Source organism: Schistocerca gregaria, chromosome 2, assembly GCF_023897955.1.
Source record: "Schistocerca gregaria isolate iqSchGreg1 chromosome 2, iqSchGreg1.2, whole genome shotgun sequence".
Taxonomy (NCBI): Eukaryota; Metazoa; Arthropoda; class Insecta; order Orthoptera; family Acrididae; genus Schistocerca; species Schistocerca gregaria.
In genome coordinates this window covers 569,964,322-569,985,088 of record NC_064921.1, presented here as the reverse complement: position 1 = coordinate 569,985,088, position 20,767 = coordinate 569,964,322, and the positions used below count along the sequence as shown (strand labels likewise).

The window sequence follows — 20,767 nt, the reverse complement described above, 5'->3', positions numbered from 1 at the left end:
ACATGTAAGAAGATGTCTGGTGGGTGACACATATAGCAAGAGGCAGTGTACCATATGATCATGATACAGTAGTCAATAGTAATGTTGTGTAAGTATTGTTTGCACACGCCCTTTATTGTATATGTTGTCCTTGTGTTCGTGCATAATTGGAGATTTTAAGATTATACTGTTTCACATGGACGACACATGAAATGACCACAAATATTTTACTAACATGGGACAGTCATGAAATTCTGTGTATATAAACTTCTTGAGATAATCATAAATAGAAAGTGTCCCTTGTCAAGCATACGTCAGCTTTGTCACCTGTATGCGGAGAGAGCAGCTGGAACATGTGGTGTGGGAGCACACTAACTATGCTTAAAAATCTTTCTCTATGCAGAGTCCATCATGCATCTTCCCTCCCGTTTACACCACTCAAGTAAAAACTGAAGCTGATGATATAAAAATATAGATGCTGTTCTCCAGTTTGGTAGTATACTGTATATGAGAAGTAAGCTGCTTAATTCTGTGTGTCTCATAAAAATTCAGAAAAGGCAATTTTTTTAATCCTTAATGGCTTTATATATCTGTACTGCTTTGTAAACCTATTTTAATAAGTTATATTCTACTGTCAAAAGACATTGCCATTTATGACTCCCTTATTCATTAACGAACAATATTAAGAACAAAAATGGATGCCTAATTTTTACAGACCCAGTGTTTACTGCTATTCACGGATAAAATTTCTTGGCGAGTCTACAAATGCAGATAGGGGCAAGAATAATACTGAAAGTTCTGAACACATTCAAAATTTAGACAGACAAGCATTCAATGAGCATTTTTGCCATAGAAGTATCAGTAAGCTTAATGCTGCTTACAGTGAGTTAATTGTGCCATAAATCATATTCACAATAAATGACATGATGTGAAATGTGTCAAGTGAAAAAAAGATATATAAATTATACAATATATGAAAAAGTATTTATATGGTTTATGCTGGTCACTGAGATTGTGTGTTTTTATTGTAAAAAAGACTAATTACATCTGTTCAAGAATTCCTCTACAGTTCAGAAGTAGTTGCTAACAGGAAACATTTTTAATTTAAATTTGAAACCCCTTCTGCTATCTGCCTGAAATTTTATCTGTGTGGTAGAGTGTCAGTTTTATATCTGCATATTGCACCTGTTTTGGACCAATGAAAGATTCACTAAAGTGCAATGAAGATCAGTTTTCCTTCTAGTGTTGTACTTGTGAATATTGTACCTCTTATTCTCAAATCTGAAGGATTTTTGATAAATTTTATACGTGGACAAATGTACTCTGAAGCTGTGATTGATGTATACAGCTGCTCGGAGAGGTACCTGCAAACATGTGTGTGTCAAACCCACATATTTGAAAGACATATACATTCATGTGTGAACTCTGCACAAAATTTGAATTATTTTCTTTTGTGCAATGAACATTTTTTGTGTAAGTGAGGAGTCACCCGACAATATTATCCTGTAAGAATTCAGTAAATGGAAATATGCAAGAAATGTTAACGTACTGACTTCTATATTCCCAAAGTTTTTAATTATTCGTATGGAAAATGTAGCCGAACCCTAATTTTTTTGGAACTCTACTGTAAAGTTTTTCCACTTCAAATTTTCATCAATATGGACTCCAAAACACTTAGAATTTTATTACTTGTTTGTTATTTCTTGTTGGTTTAGGTTAACAGGATATGGGGCATTTTTGATAGTACAGAACTGGCTGAGCTGTTTTTTCAAAGTTTAAAGCTAGCCCATTTTGGCAAAACCAGTTAGTTACTTTCACAAAGCAATTATTTACTATTTTCTCTGTTCGCACTTTTTTGCTCATCTTCATGACAGTGCTTGTATAATCCACAAATAGGACTAATCCTGTTTCCTGATTCAAATAAAACTGCAGATCCTTAACATAAAGCAGGCTTTCCCAAACTATGCTCCATATTCTCCGGAAAGTGAACAAGGGCTCCACAAAAAACGATTAATTTATATGAACTTTTTTTCAACATTTTGCCAGCAATAATTTAGCGGATACAAATTTCAAAACCAACCACTGCTGGCACCACATAACTTCATGTGCACATGATTACCAACAAATATTAGGCATTTCTTCCAGTTTACCAATGGCCTTGCCGCAGTGGTAACACCAGTTCCCATCAGATCACCGAAGTTAAGCACTGTCAGGTTGGGCTAGCACTTGGATGGGTGACCATCTGGTCTACCGAGTGCTGTTGGCAAGCAGGGTGCACTCAGCCCTTGTGAGGCAACTGAGGAGCTACTTGATTGAGAAGTAGTGGCTCCCGTCTCAGAAACTGACATACGTCCAGGAGAGCGGTGTGCTTACCACACGCCCCTCCATATCCGCATCTAGTGACGCCTGTAGGCTGAGGATGACACAGCGGCCGGTCGGTACTGTTGGGCCTTCATAGCCTGTTCAGGAGGAGTTTAGTTCTTCCAGTTTACATTCTTCACAAAAATAGTTTCTATTGTGCTGCCACCATTAATTTAGTCCCTTCCTCTTATTAACAGATGACAGATGTTGAAAGTAATCATAGTTGGAACAACTGCCAAACTACTCAATCTGATGGTGTGGTTACATTCTGCCTGCAGGCCCCACATTAAACAGATGTTGAAAATGTCATCCCTCTTCTACTCGTTGAGTAACAACAGCAGCCTCTTAATAACCCATTTCAAAATAATTACCACAAACAAGCACCACATTTAAACAAAAATGCCTCTGTAAAGCACTTTCATGAATCCCATGAGATTTGTATGGTGCAATTGTATTGTTGGCATGCATTGAAGATAGTGGAAAGTCATTTCACCACACCTTCAGCACATTCAACAGTTATTGTAATTACTTAGGCTCTCTTTCCTTTGTTTCCAGCATTCTGCACTGCAAAGAGCTGGCTACTCTGGCTACACAATACTTTTGGCAGTACTGCTTATACATTCTTCATAAATATGATCAAAATACATTAATGAAATACTTCTTAAGTGTTCAGCACACAGGCATCCAAATTTTGGATGCAACTAACCTGCAGAAATAATACATAGTTCACAAGTAAGAATGTATTGTTTTATCTATTAAAATTAATGTAATCCCTGCATTCTCATTATTAATCTGAGCTCTGGTGCTCTGCATGTGATTGGTAGATGCTGATTAACTCATCTGAACTAAAATAAATTAATGTTGGTGTGGCAGTAATAATTTTTCTTTCATATTTTATTTCTCTTTTATATATGTAGTAGGATGGTCAGCATGCACGTATGTTCGCTACATACACTTTTGCTTTAATTCATACATGCCATCAGGAGACACTTCAATCATTTTTTATCATTTAGAACGATGACATGAGATGTTAGTTGGGTATGGGAGACTTTGCTTTGCTCAAGATAATTGTCAAACTACACAGTTAAAACATGGCACTCCACAGCCTTATCACTCTGAATAAATGACAATGGAAATTAACTGGTAGCTGGTCTGCCAATGCAGAGAAACAGAACATAACATCTTCCATTACCTAATATTAATTAATCTTCATTTGCTTGAAATTGTACTGTGAAAGTCAGTGGAACATGTGATGATATGTTAGAACCAGATTTGGCAGCTTGAATTATACCCACCTACACTTGGACTCTATACGATATCCAGTGCATTAAATTTTGCTGTCTGCCTTTATTTAAACAATGTAATTGGTACTAAAATTTCTACCCATAGGTCAAACCGCATGAATTTTGGGAGAAAAAGTGAATTATGGTTAACAGGAGCCAGAAAAAAATAAAGCACCAAATACTTTACTGAAATGCAATATGCAGCCAGCTGGACAGTTTATTGTTTGGAGTATGACTTTGTAAATAACACATTTATACATAATATTTTATCACTGTTCATCGCTGAGGTGCTGATCGTGAAGGCACCTGTATAAATTCATCAAGATGAACAAAGTCAGATTGTAAAGGGACATCCTCCTCTAACATTCCTTTTCCTTAACAGAAATAGTCGTTGCCAGAAACATTTTTGACTTTTTAAACAGCTCCATATTGTCTCAATGTTTCTCTAAAAAAATTCATATGATTTTGTACACAATGTGTCATAATTCAAGATAAAATCTATAAAAAGAAATTACTTTATTTTCGTTGATATGTGCTAGCTCTGAATGTACAGTTGAAATTATTTTCTTTTAGAAGCATTTGAAATTACAAAATATTTGACACACTTAAAATTTATATTACTAATTATGAAATTTAGTTCTGTTTATTACGTTTATTTCTGGATTCGTTTAGAAAATAATAAAAGAAATTAATAGAAATTCATTTGTCAAGAGAATTTGTAAATCCTTTGGAACAATGACTTATTACTGCAGACTGAAGTAGTAGTGAGCATGCCTCTGATGTGATTGCATGTGTTTTTATATTTTAGAATAACAATGTTATTTCAGCTTTGTTAATGTGGAAATTCAAGACAGTGTGATATAGAAAAATGTGACAGAATAAAATTTGCGTGAAAACAAAAAATACAGCATGGGCTTACTTCAAACTTATTATGTCAATTGAGAGAATCTATAATGTCAAAAATTTCAGCTTCAAGAATCAGCCCCTAGACGTGAAGAACGGGAGCCAAGTATGAGAAAAGAAGATAAGTAAAAATTCTATTGTAAATGTTACTCATCTCAAAGCTTCTAAATGAGTTAACCATAAAGACAGTGACATTCAACAAATGATGTGAGGGAGGGGTAGATTACAAGGTGATCCTCTTTTTGATTCTCCACTGACTTTGTTCACATCTCTGAGATGGGTTTTCATGAAATTTTGTTACTTTCATTTGTAATTTATACCTCAGTTGCTTGGACTGGTGCATGCCTGAACAGTCACCAATGAAAGACAAATATAGCTCCATTCCTTTCTCACATTCATACATCATGCAGCAGACAAGTTCTTTCTCCACTTGCTTGAAGCCAAACCTCATTTCAGCACTAACACTTCTAGACCTATGTACTTTTGTAAATGTATTATTTAAAGCATAAAGGAGGCATTTCAACAAAACCGGTTTTCTTTTTACAGAATTTATATATTATCCATGGATTCATGGCTAAAGAGAGGAACTTTGATGGGAAACTGGGATTTGTTCAAAAGATAATATTAAAGAACATGTGTTCCATATAAACAGACTTAAGTGGAAGTACAGTGAAACCTGTTTAAAATTTGGAGTCACGTGTACTGAGTCAGATGCTTCCGTTGCAGTGTGTGTTTTATATCAAACAAAACTCGCAAAGAAGTATTTGACTCCAACCAAACTTCTCAGGCACTTAGAAACAATGCATGCTATTCACAAAGGAAAAGATATTAACTTTTTTTTAAAAGACAGTCTGACTCAACATACCTCATTTGTGAAAACTGCAATAGTAACAGAAGTTATTTTTTCAAATCATGATCTGATAGTTGTAATAAACACACTAAATTTGGTGGCTAAGATTCCAAATTTGTTTTCAGTCATTCTGTTACCATGTAACAGCCTTTATAGTATATACTTATTAGTTTATAAGGAAGTGGCAAAGAATTGATGTGATTCTTGAGCTTCTCCCGGCGTATTTGATAATCAAAATATCCACGGGTGTACTGCCGGTCTACAGTGTCCAACGGGCACAATATTTCGGCGATCAAACATGTGCCCGTTGGACACTGTAGACCGGCAGTACACCCGTGGATATTTTGATTATTTGGAAAAGAATTGTCAGTTAACACAACTAAAGAAGCAATAAAATCGTTTCCGATATGTCTGTAATCAGATATCCACGAAGTAGATCTGCCTGACATTCATGCAACTTTACAAAAACTATAGAATCATTCATTTCATCACTCGTTTTTATATCACAATAAAGAGTTTATGATCATGTATAAAAATATTGTGATATTATACATACTCTTACTTATACTAATGGAACCATTACAACAAGGGCAGTGCTCCATTTGCTTTGTACATATTTAATTTCGTCTGTGACTCCTTTCTTATGTTCTTATTCATTTTTTCCTCTAAATACAAGCAAACAAAATTTTAATTTTAATTGATCTGTAATATCATTTTGTTAGCTTTAGTGCTCATCAAAATATAGTTTTGATAGTTAATATTATTATTTTTACTTTTCTGTTTGTTGCAGATTTTGAATATCTTTACAGTATTACACAGTGCACTGAATTTTTGATACTTTTTACCTGTGTCTGACTGATTTTTGTTTGCATACTGAACTAAAGCTTGTCATGAACTGTGCACATCCATGTGTTTTTTTATACATACCACTTGTTGTGAATAGAAGCAATAGTGCATTTTTTGTCGTAAGTGAAGATTTGACATCTCTGCATTGCATGGGGGATATATTTGATGTTACTTTGAATTTCTGTTAAGTCCGACTTCCATCTAACGTTTTTGTTTACGTCTGATGTTGCTGAATTCATGCTTGCAGTGAACTCAGTGTGTTATCGGAGTTCATATTTTGTTGTTGTTGTCTTCAGTCCAAAGACTGGTTTGATGCAGCTCTCCATGCTACTCTATCCTGTGCAAGCCTTTTCATCCCTGAATAGCTACTGCAACCTACATCCATTTGAACCTCCTTACTGTACTTGTCTCTTGGTCTTCCTTTTCAATTTTTACTGTCCTCACTTCCCTCCAATATTAAATTGGTGATCCCTCGATGTCTCAGAAAGTGTCATATTAATTGATCCCTTCTTTTGGTCAAATTATGCCACGAAAGCCGCCGCGCCGCCCGCCCCCCCCCCCCCCCATTCGGTTCAGTACTTCCTCGTAAGTTACACAATCTACCCATCTAATCATCAGTATTCTTCTGTAGAACCACATTTCTGAAGCTTCTATTTTCTTCTTGTCTGAACTGCTTGTCATCCACATGTCACTTCCATACAAGCCTACATTCCAGACAAATGTCTTCAGAAAGGACTTACCACTTACTTTCACATTCAATATTAACAAATTTTTCTTCTTTCTGTTCCTTCCATTGTCATTCTTTGGTTTTATATTATTTCTACTTTGGCCATCGTAAGTCATTTTACTGCCCGAATAGCAATACTCATCTACTACTTTATTGTCTTATTTCCTAATCTAATTCCTTCTGCTACATTCCATTACCCTTGTAATGTTTTTAAGTTCATCTTGTATCTGCCTTTCAAGATACTAACCATTCCATTCAGCTGCTCTTCCTAGTCCTTCACCGTCACTGACAGAATTGCAGTCTCATTTTATTTCTTTTCCCTGAACCTTAATTCCCTTTCCAGATTTCTTCTTGCTTTCCTTCACAACTTGCTCATTATACGGACTGAATAACATTGGGGATATGCTACAGCACTCTCTTCTCCACCACTACCCCCTTTCATGCTCTTTGACTCTTATAACTGCCATCTGGTTTCTGTACGAGCTGTAAACAACCTTTCACTCACTGTATTTTATGTTTACTACCTTCAGAAATTTAAAGAGTCTATTCCTGTCAAAGGCTTTCTCCAAATCTACAAATGCACATTTGACATCTTTAATCTATCTTCTAAGATAACTCGTGAAGTCAGTATTGCCTTGCTCATTCCTACATTTCTCTGAAACCTAAACCGATCTCCCCTGAGGTAAGGTTTTCTGTTCTTATGTAAATAATTCATCTCAGTATTTTGCAACTATGCCTTATTAAACTGACAGTTCAGTAATAGTCACATCTGTGAACACCTGTTTTCTTTCAAATGGAAGCATTGGCTGGCTCTCCGAAGGACATCAGCAATTTGAGGGAATGTCATCTGCTCCAGGGTCATGCTTTGGCTTAAGTCTTCAATGCTCTGTCAAATTCTTCTAGTAGTATCATACCACCTCTTTCTATAACACAGACTTCAAGTTGGTTTCCCTGGTATAGCCCTTATATATACTTCCCCTCTTTGTTTATTATTGATTTTTGATCTGAGCTCTTGATTCTCGCATCGCTACTTCTCCTTCCTTCAACAGCCTCTTTTCGATATCCAAGGAGTTCTACTAGACAATGTTTTTTTTACCTATATGATCCTCTGGTGCCTTCAATATTTCATCTCTCAAAGCTAACCAATTACTCACTACTGTTTTCCTTTCCTCCATTTCAATCAATTGTTGCCCGATGCCCCCAATTCTCAACAGTCTCTCATTGTTTCAGCTCATCATGTCCTATCTCCTTAATTTCCTACCTTTTTGCAAATTCTTAATTTTTAATCTGGAGTTCATAACCAATAATTACGGATGAAGACCACATCTGCCCCTGGAAATGTCTTACAGTATAACACCTTGTTCCATTGTACCATTATATAATCAATCTGAAACCCTTCAGTATTTCCAGGTGTCTTCCATGTATGACAAGTGGTAATGATCATTAAATTATGCTCTGTGCAAAATTCTATCTGGTGGCTGTCATTCCTCCCCCCCCCTTCCGTCTATATTCTCTATTTATTTCTCCTTCCCTTCCTCTTTGTACTATGGACTCCCAGTCACCCATCAAATCCATCTGTATAAAAGAAGGTTTGACTAATATTAGGAAGCACATAGTACTGCCACTCTTCCTTAAGTATATGAATAATTTATTTTCTTACATCATACTGTTGCAGTGGATGTTGGCTTTTCTTCTGCCTTGGTCATAATGCATCCTCTGTATTACTCACAGCTTATCCAAATTCAAAGTTTCTTATTCATCATTAGTCCCACTCTTGCATTACCTCTGTTCCACTTTGTATTTATAGTCCTGTACTCACTTGATCAGAGGTACTGTTCCTCAAGCCAAATTCACTAATCCCCACTATATCTGACTTCAACTTATCCATTTCCCTTTCCAAATTTCCTAACCTACCTATCTGACAAGAACTCTAAATTCTATGCTACAGTCCACAGAATGTCAGTTTTATTCATCCTGATGATGATTTTCTCCTGAGTAGTCCCCACTCAGAGACGCAAATGGAGGACTATTTCACCTCCAGCTTATTTTACCTGAGAGGATACCATCATCATTTAATCATACCATATAACAACATGTGAGAGTGCTGGTTGGGAACCAGAACTTGGTAGAAAAGCTAGCAGGAGGGTGTGTGTGACAGTTTTCTTGTGTCTACTAGTAATGGGTTCTAGCTGCCAGAGTTTAAGAGGGAGAAGCAACAAAATGCACTAAGAGTAGGAAATGTGCAGCAGATTCTGCCTGTAAGAAGGCAGGCTAGGAATGGCACTAGTGCTAGGAAGCAAAGAGTACTTCTGCTATGTAACAAGCATGGCGGAAGTGTAAGCCCTTATTTACAGCAGAAGTTACAAGAGGAGTCAATCAGCATTTTCAAGTCATGTGCTGAGCTGAATCAGGTGATTGAGGTTTAGGGCCTTATGTAAGGTTTTCATGAAATACGATCAGGTAGTGATAATGGGTGGTGATCTGAGTAAGGTAGCTTCCTAAGTGTTAGCGCCAATGAGAGCAGTGCGGCAGCATGATTAGTCGTCTCAACTTGACAGTGCTGTAAGTTGAGTCATTGCAGAGCTGCAGATGGCACCCCACACACACACACACACACACACACACACACACACACACACACACACACACACACACACACAGAGAGAGAGAGAGAGAGAGAGAGAGAGAGAGAGAGAGAGAGAGAGAGAGAGAGAGAGAGAGGTTGAAGTGGAAGGAAAAGGGGTAAAGGAAAAGGACCAAAGAGGTTCAGGGAAAGGGATACAGTTCAGAAAAGTCACCCAGAACCCAGGGTCAGGGGAGACTTACAGGACAGAATGAGAAGGAAAGACTTACTTTCATTATGGAGCTCTCGACAAGGATGACTGTAGTACAGGCATATTTTTTAACTTATCCATGGCTTTTGACGCTGTTAACCACAAAATAGTACTAAACAAGCTAAAAATACCAGGTGTACAAGGAATAGCAGATGAATGGTTCCAGTCTTACTCAGTGCGAATGATTAATAATGTGCTTCCAGATGTTCTACCGAGTTGTTGTTTCCATAGGGTGTAAAAGATAGAGACAGTTCACACATGCACTGAAGACAAATTTTTATTAAAACAATTGTCAGACAATTGTTCCTCAGGGTAGTGTACTGTGTCCAATTCTATCAATTACATTCCACACAGTGTAAGACATGGAGAAAAAGTTCTCTATGCTGATGACATCATCGTCATACTCACTCATGAAACATCAGGACTTCTACTAGAGAAAACAAGTGAAACAGTCAAGTATGTTTATGACTGGACAGTATGTAACAAATTAAGACTGAATATATTGGAAAATGAACAGTATACATGACATCATAAAGATGGGAAACAAATCTGTCACATTAAGCATGGATTATAAAGCTATACATCATGTAACAAATACAATGTTTCTAAGGATTAAGATTATTTGATACAGCATATGTTGTAGTACATCACATGAATTAATTACATATAAACACTCTACAATACAAACTTTAACTGTGCACATCCAACATACAGGTCATAAAAAAAAAAGATATAAAAACACAGATTCACAGGAACACAACTACAGCTGATACATTCTACTGCCTTTTGCATAGCAGGTGGGAATTTGGAGTGGTCACCACTGAAGGCTGTCAGCCTTTAACTATGTATTTTGTGATTTGCTTAGCAGCTCCAAAATCCCAAATGGGGGAAGGTATTTTTTTTTTTTCACCTATACAATGAGATAGCTCATCTACCACAGTTTACTGGTATCCTATTTAGGGAAGATCAGCTCTAGCGAGGCTTGTCAAATCTGGATGGTGTGGGAGTGAGGCACGACATGTTATGGAAGGCAGGAAATGGCTCACTGGTCCACTCCTCTTTTCATCAATCAAATAGGCTGAATCTGTTTTCATCCAAAGCTGTTGCCATCTCGAAGGGTAGCTGTCTACAGTACAATCTGGTTCTCTCACTATCAGGAATGTCTTGATGGAATTATAGATCAGAACTGTTCTCAATCTCTTTGAATTCTCTAATTAGCAATTTCTTGTCACTTATGGGGAGATGCTATATTGCTTAGTGAGGGTAGTGAATATGTTCGGGTTGTAGCCTTTGCATTATTTGTACAAATTTGCCCCTAAGTACATATGCCTCCATCAAAACTGGCTGAAAAGATGCCATAGAAAGTAAGCTATTGTTAATAATGCACTGCAATCTAAACACTTTACTTGCACTTACATGCTGAGTGAATTACATTTTAAGGTCAGATTGAGTCTCATCTAACTATGGTACACATAACCAGAGAGTGACACACTACACTTGACTGATGTCTGATAATATGACTGTTACAGTTCAGTAACCTAACACTGATTTAACCATTCATAAAAGTTCACGTATGATATATAATTAACAGTGACACTGAATAAAATTCTTAAATCATTGTCCTTGGGATCTAACAATCACATCACTATGGAAATGATGTGTACAGCAAATAACTATTGAGGGACACTATAGATAGTCTCATTCTATTGTCACAGTGAGCATTGTTGAGATTTCACACACTCCATAATAATAATAATAATAATAATAATAACATACTTGCTGTCCAACTAATTATTTAAAAAAGTCACTAAGCTTTCAAATGAACTCTTAGACGTGAAACTTTGATATATTATAGTACATTTCCCAACTTATAATTAGCACTAAATTGTCTGCAGAACATTACCTCATTTTTTAAGACATAAATGGTGCTCCATTCAAACTCGTAGTAGACTATCTTAAAATGGCTTCCAAAAAACTTCTTTCACAAGTTTACAATAATTAGAACTGAAGTTAGCTACTGTTATTTACTAGATTTTCATGACTTACAACTAAAGATTTAGGGTCTGAGTAACTGATTAATAGATGGGGATTCATTTTTACAAAGCCTTTCAGATACTGTAATAATTTCCATTGAATTTCACTGGTTATTTTGCCTAAATATGGAATTCTGTTTCAGTAACAACATAACAGCTAGCAAGAATCCACCTGCCTTTCTTACATTGTCACCTTTATTGTGACTGTTGTAAGGCACATTGTCTGATTTAGTTGGACATCAATGCAACTAATGCAGTTACTGCTGAGCCAAACTGTTACACAACATTCTACTACCAAATAGACTAGAATATAAGCTGAAGTCTGTAGCCTGGTTCCTGAAAACACTCATGACATGCCAGCAAGTTTCTGCAAGATGTTATTTAAGTTTTAAGTTTGGCAGTTCTGTTGACAAACGCGTCTTGAAGCTCAGTGATCAATTCTGGGTGACACCTAGATGTGTTGTATGTTGACTGTGGGACTAGTTTGTTCTTGAAGTAAATACTGAATTCCCTATTGGCTAGCCTGTTGTTGAGGTGGAATGTAGAGATTTCTGCCTTTGTGGCACTGATTTGCAATGACGAAAGTATTTCCCAGTAACTATTAGGTTTTTTGTCAGAATGTCCTCATCGTCTCCGTATCACTACAACTTACTGCCAGGGCCTAATTGTTGGTCTATCAAAAAACCCATGATGTGGTTTCAGGCATATCAGTTACATAAATACTGAATAACAGAGGAGCCAGAAAATAAGCCTGCAAGACATTGTTAAGGTTGATTTGAATGGAAGCATATATCAGAAGGTAGGGCACTAATCAGATTGTTGGTAATTTTACAGGGAATCACTTTCATGAGTTTTAATATCATACCCTGCCTCCAAATTATGTTATATGCCGCAGTAAGGTCAATAATCACAACTGATGTTTCCAGTTGTTTTAGGTAGCCTGCTTCTATGAACATTTTTAATGGGACATCTTGATCTGAGCAGCTTCGATGAGGGCAAAATCAAACTAGGATGTGTGCAAGTGTCTCAGGCCTGATCCTGTTGTGGAGTAAGCTTCCCAAAAGAAATGTAACTAGTCTAGAGTTTTGTGGGGAATCATGTTTTTCCTGGTTTTAAGATGGTGATTATCTTAGCTCTCTTGAGTTGATGGAGAACATTTTCTCTGTGTAAGATGTCAGTGAAAAACCTGGCAAGCCACTTTCTTGTACAGTTATAAAAATCTACAAGGAATTCAGTATGAGTACTGATTGTCAATTAACATTGAATGAAAACACAAAGATACTGGCAAAAAGAATGTCATCAGTATATTATACTCAGGATTCTCATCAATTTGTAGCAGCAAATGTCTTGTGCTGACATACTATTCCTACATAAATTCAGTTCTTAGCTATGGGATTCTTATCTGGAGATCAAAGACACAAAAAGCAGATGCAATTTTTAGTATCATTCCCCTACTTAATTTACTAAAACTTAATACAGTAGAGCGGAGTGCAGGATCTAGGTCTCTATAAAGAATAGTTTTACAGGTGGTTTACAAGTGACTCTTTTTATTTAAAACTGAATTGGCACACCAAAGGAAAATGAATTAGTCTCACAAATTAACTTTCCTTGGAGGAGATTATAGAGTAAGTTCTATGGCACTACGTACAGTACCTACATGGACACAAAACGCATGCCAGATGGAACGTTTGTGGCATGAACATTCAGTTACTCACTGCCTGCTAGAAGCTGTAGAGACACTGCAGTTTGGGAGAACTTTCAACCTTGATGGAAAGTGTTCAACCTCAAGTGTGTAGCCACATGGCATGTCCGTTGAGATGTGGGCACAGGACTGAACCGATGCTGACACCACAAGGAGAAGAGCTGGACTGTGCGAAGCTAGGCTGGCAGAAGTGTTGTCAGACCCTGAGCTACCGTCTTTGAATCAGTAGAAAGTGACTATAGTGTCCAGGTATTCAGTCAGATCACAGAATTGACTGCTGCTAGCAGAAGTTGGTTTGCAGAGAAAAACTTGCAGCCTTAGAAGACAGTTTTATTGGTATTGGAACATGTGGGATAGCCAAGGTCCAAACACAGCTCTCCCCCCCCCCCCCCCCCCCTCCTTCCCACGAGAGTGGAGCTTGGTTGATGAGTGAGGTGACATCAAGAAAACTGGTACCAATGAAGTAGTTTCTTCAAACAGTGATGCTGTGGGCAGAGATCTCGACACAGTGGGTGTCTGTCATTTGATGTAGACAAGTGCTGGACATTGGAGCATCATGCCTGAGTTGGGTGGCATGGTCGACTATCAGCACTGCCGCGCCACTGTTTGACAGCAAGCTCTGGTGCCGAGCTGGTGGCAAGCGGAAAAGCAAGCAAGCTAGTGGTACGGGAAGTGGGAGATGTTAGGTCTGTGTCCTATGCTACGTGTGCAGCTGTGTGCACATGCTGGACAGGGTTGCCAGTGAGGGGTGGCAGAGGCAGCATTAAAGAGACATTGTCAGACAGCTGCAAACATGGCAGGGTGGCCAAGTAAGACAGTTGAAAATGAAAACGCCAAGTACTGTGGGCATGCACCACCAGTGCCTCCAGTGTGAGGATGAGTGACGGCAGGTCTCGGGGACAGCACTGTGAGCACTTCAAGTAACACTGCTGTAGGAGACGTGGAGTTGCTGATGCAGCCTTGGGAGTGCAATCAGTTGCTGGCAGTGGCAGAATAGTTGTGTCGCACGTGGGCTGCAAGGGAGATGGGGGGAGTGGATTTTGTCCAGGACATCAGGGACACTGGTGCCTGTGTTGTCTACGTTTGACGGGTTGGAGGTGGCATAGCAGAGCAAGGGTGGTTATTTGTGTTGGCCCTGCCTGTGGTGTGGTAGGCTGACATCTCAGTGATGGAGGTTCTAGGCTCAATTTTGGTGATAGCGGCATCAGCGGCAGAGATGTCTGCAACGTCCAGGGGGGAGGGGAGAGGCCGGCAACAATCACGACATTGTTGTCTGTGCCTTCGAGAGGGATGGGGGGAGAGGCTGGCATCAATGGTGGTGATAAGTGTCAGCACCAGTGGGGTGTTGTTGAACATCACACAGGTGGAGCACTGTGAGAAGGGGCAGCCTACTGATTTGAAACGCTGATAGGAGTGCCCTGGAGATGTAGGGTAAACTTCTTGTCCCACTTCAGTACCCCGTGAGGGCTGGAGTAGTGTGGGTGAAGTGTGTGTGCTGGTGAGCGTCAATGTTCAGCATAACGTGGGTGCATGAGGTGAGGTGCCATGAATGAATGTCCTGCATTCTCTGTGGTAATGGGGAGGGGTGGGTCGCAGGCAGGTCATGCCGTCCTGCAAGCCAGCAATGAATTCAGTCAGGATGTCGTCCATGGGCAGGTCATGGGGCTCTAGGATGTCACCCGGTACAGTGAACAGCTGGCTATAAATGAGGTCTGCCACTGACATACCAAGGTTGGTCTTGTGAGTGACACGGAGGCCAAGAAGTACTAGTGGCAGGACAGTGATTCACCTGCTCCTGTGGCAGGCAACAGTAGCCTTCAAGGTATGGTGGTGCTGTTCAACCATGCCGTCAGCAGCAGAGAGGCAGCTCAGATCAGATGCAGGTCAGCCTGGAAAACGGCTGATCAAAAGTGGTGCCCGTGGTCCGTTATGATTTGGCGTAGGTAGTCAAAATGGGCAATACACGTGAAGACTAAGGCAATGGCTACCATGGCAATGGTGACATAGGGTATCAGCGTTGACTCAAACCAGCAAGTGAATCTTCCCACCATACTGAGAAGGTAGCAACGGCCATCAGATGGAGTTGGGGGGCCAATGATGCCCATGTGAATGAAGGCAAAGCGATTCCTAATGCCTGGGAAGAGGGTGACGGGAGCACGTATGTGGCAACCCGCTCTCAGGTGAGACAGGAGCATGCACAGGTCCTGCAGTCTGTCTGAATATCTGGCAATACAAAAAAGCTGCATTAACAGACAGGTGGACATGCACATGCCATGGTGCGCTGTGTTGTGTAACTGGTCCAATGTGGCCTTATGACAGTCAGGAATTGACGTGGTGAGTCGGTGGACATGCAGAACCAGATATTACTGTTTGAGCCAGGAGCCGTAGTACATTGAAAGTGGAGCCTGCATGCGGTATTGCGGCACAGGCAGAAGAGTTCTGGGTTGTGCTACTAGGTGGTGCTAAGTGCATCGTACTCCAGGGAAGAGGCAAAGCTGCAGGTATGGGTGGGACATTCAGTGATGACATTTACTTTCAGTGACATGATATACGTCGTGCCATAAATTCAGACATGACTGACAGCTGACTGAATTGATGTGGGAAGCATTGGTCATAATCTTTTGCAAGGGCAAATGTTGCGGGCTTCTGGTCACCAAAGACTGAATTAATGGGCCTCCACCAACAGCTGAAAGTATTTGATTGCCTCATAGATTGTGAGGAGCACTCTGTCATATGTGCTCCAGCATTACTGAGCAGAGGGAGTAGCACTGAGAGGCAGAGAGCTTACAGGAGAAGAAAGCGAGTGGCTGCCAGGTGTTGTCAACATGTTGCAGGATGACAGTGGCCATCTGGTTGGCATCAATCACAATAGCAAGTGGGGTGGTAGGGTTGGGTTGAATGAGCAGGGTAGCATCTGCCAAGGTGAGCTTGGTGGCAGAGCAGTTGTCTTTCTTTTCCAGTGTCCACGGCAGCGGGTTGTTGTGAAGGATAGTGGTGAGTGGCTCCTGCATCACAGCTGCATTCTCAGATGGTGATGGAAGAAGTTTAACATACCGGAAAAGTGCAGAGGTCCTTGAATGTGTCTGGTCACTGGAGTTCAAGGATAGCTTGCCCCATGTCAGGCAGGGGATGTGAACCAGTGCCAGAGATGATATGGCCAAGAAATGCCACCTGGTTGGCACCCACGGCACACTTTTCTGTGTTGATGATGATGCCAGCATCGTGGAGATAGTCAAAAATATTGTGGAGGTGCTCACAGCGTTCCTCAGGTGTCACACAAAAAATAAGTACATCGTCCAAGTAGGCGAAACAGCAGGTAGATGCTATCCAAGAAATGATGATACATTCTTTGGTCTGCATTAAGGGGGCAGAAGGTCTCATAGAAACAAAATGGCATGACGGTGGTGGTCTTCCAGATGTCCTCAGGTGCAAATGGAATATCAGTGAAAGACTTGGTGCAGTCAATTGTGCTGAAAATTGAAGACCCAGCCAGCATGTTATTGTAGCTCCATAGCAGCAGTATGGGTACTGGTCAGGCATGGTGTGGGTGTTTACCATCCAGTAATCACCATATTGCCATCAGGAGCCAACCTCCTCCTTGGCAAGGTCAAAGGCGGATGCCTATAGGCTCATCATATGACACAGCACATCAACGGCAAGGAGCTCATTAAGCTCAGCCTTGGCAATCTCGAGTTTGTGTGGTGCTAAGGGCTGTGGCTGGCAGAAAATAAATGGAGGTCAGCATATGGGCCGGAATACGTCTCTTGCTTCACATAGAAGAAAACAGAAAAGTGAGATGTGCACTTCGTTGTTCTCCGAGCATTGCTGTCAATGAGACACCAGCCGGCAACATCAGGTAGCAGGCAGCAGAGCCCAATGAAGTCTGTTCGGATAATGGGGTTGGTGTCATTAGCGACGGTGAAGGTCCAGGGGACGTATCGTTGAAGGCCGAGGCCAAGGACATGAAGATGTATGCTGCTGTTGGGGATAGTAGGATTATTTTCTGCCTACAAGAGGAGGGCTGAAGTGGCACCAGGTTTCTATATAACACACCACAGAAAAATAGACATCTTAGAGCTGGCATTGATCAGGAAAGGTGTGACTGAACAAGTGTTACAGATAAACAGGTGTTGGAAGACTGTGGAGGAGCTGAGCTTGCCTAATCCCGGTGGCTGTTTGCTTTTGGGTGCCAAGAGCAAGGTTCCCTGCATTTCGCAGCATCTCGGGAAAACAGTTGTGGTACCAGCAGAGGTCAGCAGATGTCAACAGTCTGGCTAGAGCTGCAGCAGCAGTAGCTGTTATTGTGCTGGCAGATGGTGCTGTGCAGATGGGAACTGTTGGAACTGAGGCAGGCCATGGTTGCCTCCAGCGTTGTCGTGTCGATGCTGAGGCAGGCCAGCACATCATGTACACCCAGCTGCTGTGTGCTGTGCCAGCACATCATGTACGCCCAGCTGCTGTGTGCTGTGCTGCAGTCTGGCAGTGAGGGGAGTAATCAGTGTCGTCATTTGCTGTGCACCAAGCAGAGGGGGTGTGCTAAGGGCAGGAAGGGTGGCATGATGATCAGCTGACTGCAGAGGGTAGGGGTGGGGTTGACACACAGCAGCAATGGTTGTGTCATCTCATGCTACCTGTCAGTGAGGCAAGTTGCGTTAGTGAGGGAGAGGTTGGCATGTAATGCCTTAGCTTTTGTATTGGGATTGGGAGGTGAGCCAGGCAGATATCATACAGGAAACAAACAGAGACAATGTCTGGCTCTGGCACGCTTTTGATGTGGTGCAGATGCCCACATTGCTCAAGGGAAAGGATAACCTAGACATACTGGATTTTTGATGTGAATTGGCCAAGGTGGCACTGGGATGTCTCATGCTGGTTCTACATCACGTATGTCAGCCTGAGCTGACTGATCACTATGGCAAATTTAATGGAATCGTTGGTAATGTCACAGCCTGTGAAGATGACGTCTACAGAGCAAAAACATCAGCACGGGCCTCGTGGACTGAAGGGCAGTAAATGGGTTGCGGCACAGGCAGACAGAGTGGTGGTGGTAGATACAGGAATGGACATTAATGTGTCAGGGTTGTTAAGCTGGTGGCAAGCGGAAAAGTATGCAAGCTAGTGGTATGGGAGGTGGGAGATGTTAGGTCTGTGTCCTATGCTACGTGTGCACATGCTGGACAGGGTTGCCAGTGAGGGGTGGCAGAGGCAGCATTACAGAGACGTTGCCAGACAGCTGCGAATATGGCAGGGTGGCCAAGTTCGACAGTTGAAAATATTATAAAAGTTTATTTTCAAGTGGCAGTAAAAGTATTGATTTCCAACATAACTTTTCACCATTAACAGTTTTTAGCATGTTATGAAGATCCACTTAAATGAAAATGAGATATATGCAGCAATGATTTGCACCACATTAACATTAAACAGAGGCAAGCAGACTAATATGGCATACAGATAACACAATCAAAGAGACTATGTAAAACATAAAAGCCTAATAATGAATGAATCCAAAGCAACCAAACAACTGCAACAGAAGGTTTCAATAACTGCAAAAATACATCACAAACTAAAAATATTGTGTGAGACCATGTATACACAACTCCATAATAGAATTTCTTGTTACTACTTTAAAAGCATTGTCTTATTTACCTTCAGATACTCTTCTTCATCACTGGATACATTGCATTGTGTGTTTCTAGAGTTATAAATGAAATTATGCTTTTCTTTCTTTACACTACCCCTTGCAGCAATACTGACAGATTTGTATTGCACCTGCACTCCACATATGTTTTGTGTTTCATCCCCTCACTGCCACATTAACACTTTGAGGATGGAGCAGCTAGTATGTTTAACTGGCTGGTACTTTACATTTTCACAGTTTTCTGAATTTTGTGTAGCACATTTTACTGCACAGAACTTACATTACTTTACTGTATTTGAAATAGAGTCTTTGTTATACGAATTAGAAATAGTTTTATATATATATATATATAGAAATGAAAATGTCTTGTTTTCGCAACAATTTTTTTCGTATTTACTTTCCAAAATTAAAATACAATTAGAATTTGCTGACACTACAAAGAAAACTGCCCGAGAATGTGGTTTTCTTTATTTAAAAGTACGTAGTTATATTAGCTAGTGTGTGACAAAATTCTAAGCATTCCGATGAACAAAGTCTTACATCATGTGCTTTACAACAGTACTGGTATCTCTCCTTGTCACTTTGACAAATCTTGTTTTACTTCTTTCTGCACAAACTTTGCATCTCCTCCAATGCAAACTTGACTTCTCTGGAGACAATAAATTCAGTAAAATGTCTTCCACAGAGTTTATTTTACAAGTGATTTTCAGTGGAAGCTGCTTAAACCAGGCTACCTTTATTCACAAAAGCCTCTGCCATTTCAGTGATGGATTAAACAAGATGTTTATTAACAGGTCTTGTTTTTCTTATATAAAACTTATGACCACCATTGTGAAAAGGTGAAAAACTTTCTTCCACTTCTCTATTTGCTTCCTATCAAAATGGTGGTCATCCATTAGCTGGTCTCTGGGATCCCACACCAATTTAGTCTTCAGAATGAGATGATCACTCTGCAGCAGTATGTACACTGATATGAAACTTTCTGGCGGTTTAAAACTATGTGCTGGACCAAGACTTGAACTCTGGACCGAATTTGAGTCTCGATCCGACACACAGTTCTAATCCACCAGGAAGTTTCAACCTAGTTATTGCAATCCACAACACAGTCAGATTTCATCTTCTCTATCATTCCCATCTGTATTCAGAGACTGACATCACATGCAGTTATTTCTAGATTTTGTTGTGAAAATAAATATATCCCTAGCACCCTTCCATTTCATGTACGGCAAGTGGTGTTATCTGCAAAATGAAAGTTCATTTTTTCAGCCTCTGGGCTACTAGATATGTAGCTAGTCCTTTCCTATTACTGCTTTAGTTTTACTTTTGGAAAAAGATTGTGTAGACCAGGGATAATGTAAAAACAAGCCATATATAGAGTATGGCCATAGAAACTTTCACACAGTCTGTTTATTACATGCAAAATGCTGTTATACCCATTTGCCTGACTACTGGAACATACTCGTATTTAACATTTCAAAATGTACCCACTTCCACATTACATAAAAATCTTATGCCGTATTTCAAACAGTGTGAAATCCAGGACAGAATGTAACAATATTACAAAAAGGGAAATTTCTACTTGCCATATAGCAGAGACACTGAGTCGCAGTT

At 40.0% G+C, this 20,767-nt stretch overlaps 1 pseudogene; it reads left to right on the top strand.

The window, feature by feature from the left end:
* The first annotated feature begins 2,127 nt into the window (after nt 1-2,127).
* Nucleotides 2,128-2,245, top strand: LOC126337152 (5S ribosomal RNA; annotated as a pseudogene).
* The last annotated feature ends 18,522 nt before the right edge of the window (nt 2,246-20,767 follow it).